This window comes from Podarcis raffonei, chromosome 12, assembly GCF_027172205.1.
Source record: "Podarcis raffonei isolate rPodRaf1 chromosome 12, rPodRaf1.pri, whole genome shotgun sequence".
NCBI classification, from domain to species: domain Eukaryota; kingdom Metazoa; phylum Chordata; class Lepidosauria; order Squamata; family Lacertidae; genus Podarcis; species Podarcis raffonei.
Genome location: NC_070613.1, coordinates 55,446,457 through 55,452,456, shown reverse-complemented (window position 1 = coordinate 55,452,456; position 6,000 = coordinate 55,446,457).

Genomic DNA, 6,000 nt, shown 5'->3' with positions numbered 1-6,000 from the left:
GTAAAGCAAACAGTCTAATTTGTCAGTGCCAAAATGATACCGAGCATCAGAACAACTTGGCCACAATAAGGAAATTCTGCCCATGGTATGACAATTTCTCACCTACCCATTTCGACTCTCTGGCACCCTATCTGCACAACCTAGCAATTCTAAAATATAGACGTGCTTTTACTCACACAAGATGGAATGTATTTGCCCTCGGCTGTACTTGAGGGACAATTCCAAGATTCCACACAAAAAACCCTTATGTCCCTGTGGAGATGGCAGTACCGAATCGGCACATGCCCTTCTCGGTTGCACTCTTTATAAAGACTTGAGGAATGAGGTTATCACCCCTCTTTTATTGTCCATTCTGGGTTGCCCAGCCACTGCCACACTGTCCCTTCTCTTTGCAGATCAAGATGAGCAGGTTGAGAGCAAAGCTTGCAAGGTTTTTAGCTGGGGCAATTAGAATAAGATCCACTATTTGACTACTGATTCAAAACCCTGAAATGTATTTTATATAATTGACATTTTATTTCTATTCTTTGTATATCGTATTGTTGTTTTATTGCTATGGCCGATGGCTGAGGCAAATAAAGATTCATTCATTCATTCATTCATGTTTTAGGTTGGATATGTGATTGTAAAAATGTAATTTGAAAAACCAAATAAATAATAAAATAATAATAATCCACCAGCAGTAAAGAAGCATTGTCAACGAAGTGAGTTTATACTGGGAACCTCGGGCCTCCAGATGTTTTTGGCCTACAACTCCCATGATCCCTAGCTAGCAGGACCAGTGGTCAGGGATGATGGGAACTGTAGTCTCGAAACATCTGGAGGGCCGAGTTTGAGGAAGCCTGCTATAACCTTATAACACTAAAACCCTTAATAATCCTTCTGGGTTTACTTAAAGCCAAATATTCTGAAAACCCATAAAGCTCTGGTGATAATTTGCTGACATCATCTCAATGCTTCTGGCAATATATTTGGGGGAAATGTATTGTCTACAAGGGGATAGTTGTGTAGGGTTTGATGAGCCATGCTGATGAGTAAATTGACCTTTTATGAACATTTATGCAAAGAGACAAACCAAACATAAGTCCCTGCTTGAACAACAGTGACCTTTTTATTTTATTTTTTTTATAATATTTTTATTGAACAATTTTTTATATAACAGAAACAAAACATACATAAACAAACATTCAACAGTAATAAAACATAAAACAAGTACCATTTCATAACCCAATTTCTAAAACCTTACTTCCTCGACCTCCTCTTACTTCCCGTTTCTGTATTCCACAATCTTACAGTTATTCAGCGAAATCTTACCTTATTTTATTATAGATTTATGCTAATCACCCTTATTCTCTTTGTCATAACCATTACTGATAGTAACCATTTGTTTTAATCCAACATCATTCTAACTGTCTCCAATTTTATAATATTTCTTTAAATAGTCCTTGAACTTTTTCCATTCTTCTTCCGCCGCTTCTCTTCCCTGGTCTCGGATTCTGCTCGTCATCTCTGCCAAACTCATATAGTCCATCACCTTCATCTGCCATTCTTCCAGTGTGGGTAGATCCTGTGTCTTCCAGTACTTTGCAATAAGTATTCTAGCTGCTGTTGTAGCATACATGAAAAAAGTTATATCTGTCTTTAACACCCCCTGGCCGACAATACCCAAGAGAAAGGCCTCTGGTTTCTTGGGGAAAGTATATTTAAATACCTTTTTCAGTTCGTTATAAATCATTTCCCAGAATGCCTTAATCTTCGGGCACGTCCACCAGAGGTGAAAGAATGTACCTTCCTTTTCTTTACATTTCCAACATTTATTATCAGGCGAGTGGTAGATCTTTGCAAGCTTGACTGGGGTTATGTACCACCTATAAATCATTTTCATTATATTTTCTCTTAAGGCGTTACACGCCGTAAATTTCAACCCGGTGGTCCACAACTTTTCCCAATCAGCAAACATGATGTTATGACCAATGTCCTGAGCCCATTTAATCATACTTGATTTTACCATTTCATCTTGTGTATTCCATTTCAGCAGCAGATCATACATTTTTGACAAATTCTTAGTACTGGGTTCTAACAGTTCAGTCTCTAATTTTGATTTTTCCACCTGGAAGCCTATTTTTCTGTCTAGTTTGAACACTTCATTTATTTGGTGATAATGTAACCAATCTCTCACCTTCCCTTTTAATTTTTCAAAACTCTGCAGTCTCAGTTTGTCCCCTTCCTTTTCCAAGATTTCCCAGTATCTTGGCCATTTCGACTCCATATTTAACTTTTTAACTGCCTTAGCTTCCATTGGTGATAACCATCTTGGAGTCTTGTTTTCCAGCAAGTCCTTATATTTAACCCAGACATTCAGCAGTGCTTTTCTGACAATATGGTTTTTGAAACTTTTATGCGCTTTAACCTTGTCATACCACAAATATGCATGCCACCCAAAAATATTGTTAAATCCTTCCAAATCCAAAATGTCTGTGTTTTCAAGAAGCAGCCACTCTTTTAGCCAGCAGAAAGCTGCCGCTTCATAGTACAATTTAAAGTCTGGCAGGGCAAACCCCCCTCTTTCCTTTGAATCCGTTAATATCTTAAATTTTATTCTGGGCTTCTTGCCCTGCCAGACAAATTTAGATATATCTTTCTGCCACTTCTTGAAACAGTCCATTTTATCCATTATTTGTAATGTTTGAAACAAAAACAACATTCTTGGCAAAACATTCATCTTTATAACTGCAATTCGACCTAACAAGGAAAGTTTCAAGTTTGACCATATTTCTAGATCTTTTAACAGTGACCTTTTTATCTTATCTCATTTTGGAATGCTACTGGACCCAAGGACAAGAAGAATGATCAAAAGTGGACTAGTTTTGTTAATGAGGTGTTATTCTCATGGAATAAAACTATTTTGGCAGTAGTTTGAAAATCTATTTAAGTAAAATGTCAATTTAAAAAAAATAAAAGAGAAGAGGAGCCCCTCTCACCCCCAAGGAAGTCCAGACATCTGGTGCATCAAATATCAGCTAGCAGAATGAAGAACACCCAGCTTCCCAATGCCAAGCTAGCAATTTCCCTATTGTGTCTCTCGCCTTTCCATTTTATTAAAAGGAAATCTGCAAAGCTCTAAAATGAAGCAACCACATGAACCAATGGAATGTAAACAACAAGTAAAATTAACTGCCTCAGTTCATAGTAATCCATACAGGCCAGGAACATGTCAGATCTAGTCATCCAAAAAACAGCCGGAAGGAAAGGAGGAAGGCAAACATTCTAGGCAGGAAATTCTGCAATGTTGGTAGTACCGTAGTTTTAAAAGGGCATATTCTACTTGGCCAGCCACTGAATTTCAGAAAGAGTAAGCAAGGCCTGGGAGGATTACTTTAATTTGCAGGTAGGCTCATAGGAGAGTGGGTGGTCCTTCAACATACCCTCCAACATTTCTCCGATGAGTCCTATTCCATAATAATAATAATCGTACTATTTACCGTATTTTTCGCCCCATAGGACACACCGGCCCATAGGACGCACCTAGTTTTTTTGGGGGGGGGAATAAAGAAAAAATATATATTTCCCCCCCAGGTGCGGGGCTGGGGCGGGGGAAGCCCGAGCTTCCCCCGACCCCAGCCCCCAGAACAGGCTGCTCTCCGCAAGCCTTGGGAGCCCAGCAGGAACTCCCGCCGGGCTCCCAAGGCTTGCGGATAGCTTCCTGAAGCCTGGAGAGCGAGAGGGGTCGGTATGCACCGACCCCTCTCACTCTCCAGGCTTCAGCGAAAGCCTGCATTCGCCCCATAGGACGCACACACATTTCCCCTTCATTTTTGGAGGGGGAAAAGTGCGTCCTATAGGGCGAAAAATACGGTATACCTCACCCATCTGACTGGGTTGCCCCAGCCACTCTGGACAGCTTCCAAAATATATATAAATAGGGGGGGGGACTTCCCTATACAGGGCTGCCTTCAGGTGGCTTCAGAGGCGGAGCAAGGCAGGTGCGCTGTGCTCTGGGTGCCATCCTGACGGGGGTGACATTCCACCCGCCCCCCGGCAACTCCCAAGCCTACAGCAAGCCGGGGCTGCAAAGCGGCACGCAAGGCAAGCCTACCTGCTAGCTATCGGCTGCGTGCAGCTTTGCAGCTCCAGCTCTCTCAGAGCTGCAGCCGCGAGTAGAGGATCCCGCCACCATCCATACGGCGCCGCGTCGGCAAACCGCCCATTGGCGCATGTGTGGCACGTAGACAGCGTCCTCTGTCGATCTTTTCGTTTTATAAGCAAATTGGAATGTGTCCAGTCCCTCTGGTAGGCAGGCAATGACATGATTTCGTACCAGCTTTTCAAAGCACTTCATGATTATAGGTGTGAGTGCTACTGGACGAAAGTCATTCAGATCTTCCGGGTTAGGTTTTTTTGCTATTGGAACGATAATAGAGGACTTTAGGCAGGATGGAACAATAGCCTGGGCTAGGGATCGATTTAAAATCCCAGTGAAAACTCCTGCTAGTTGATCTGCACAGTCTCTCAATACCCTTCCAGCTACCCCATCTGGCCCTGTGGCCTTCCTTGGGTTGATTCCCTTCAACACCTTCCTCATCTCTTCTTTTTCCACAGAGACTGCTACATTCCTTTGTACGGATGATGGTGATGGTGGTGATGATGGCAAAGCCTTCACAGGGAGTGATGGTGGTGGTGGTAAAGCCTCAGCAGGTGTTGCTGCAGATGTTACTTCAAAGCGGGCAAAAAAGGCATTCAAATCCTCTGCGAGGGATGCCCCTCCCTCATCTGCCAGGGAATCCTTGGATTTATACCCTGTTAATTCTTGTACACCTTGCCACACCTGCCTGGTGTTGTTACTTTGTAGATGATTCTCCAGCCGCTGTCTATACGCCTCCTTTGCTACACGGATACCTCTCTTTAGATCCGCTCTAGCTAAGCTGTACAGCGACTTATTTCCACTTCTGAAAGCAGTATTTCTTGCCTTTAGCAACCCCTGGACCTCCCTTGTCATCCAGGGCTTCCTGTTTGGGTAGATCTTTATCCGGCGCCTCTGTGTTACATTGTCAGTGCAGAACCTGATATAGTCCAACACTTGCTCAATATGAGTCTCTATATCCTGTTGGGCGAATACCTCCCAATCGGTGTCATGAAAACAGTCTTGTAGTTGTTGGGATGCTTCAGCTGGCCATATTGTAATATCCCTCTTTATAGCTGGAGTCCGTTTCCTCAATGGAATATATTCAGGAGTCAGGAGCAGGGACACACGATACGCTGTGCATGCCGTCCTTGCACATTTGGAGCAGCGGGGGGGTTATGCCAGACTGCTTTTTTTAGATTTCAGCTCGGCATTTAATACCATTCTACCACAGCGTCTGATGTCTAAACTGGAAGATCTGGGGCTTCCGTTATCACTTTGTGGGTGGATATTGGACTTTTTGTCAGACCGCTCCCAGAGGGTTCGGTTGGGCCCTTATACCTCTAAAATGCTTAAGACTAACATAGGAACACCACAGGGATGCGTACTCAGTCCGCTCCTTTATATTCTCTACACGTACGATTGTGTCGCTGCTCACCCGAGTAATAGGGTTGTCAAATTTGCAGATGACACAACCGTGATTGGGCTCATCCCTGAAAGGGAGGGTGAAACGGACTATAGAGATGAGGTGGAGCGGCTGACAGAGTGGTGCAGAGCTAACAACTTGCTCATAAATACAAGGAAGACAAAGGAGCTTGTGGTGGACTTCAGGAGACAGAAGAGCAATATCCAGCCACTTTTGATTGATGGGGTCTGTGTGGAGAGGGTAACAACATTCAGATTTTTGGGCATTGAATTACAAAAGGATCTGTCCTGGAGTGTCAACACAAGGGGGCTTGTGAAGAAGGCGCAGCAGAGACTGTACTTTTTGAGAATTCTAAGGAAAAACCATCTTCCGCAGAAACTGCTGCTTGCCTTCTATCACTGTGCCATTGAGAGCGTGCTCACTTATGGCTTATGTGTGTGGTACGGAAGCTGTA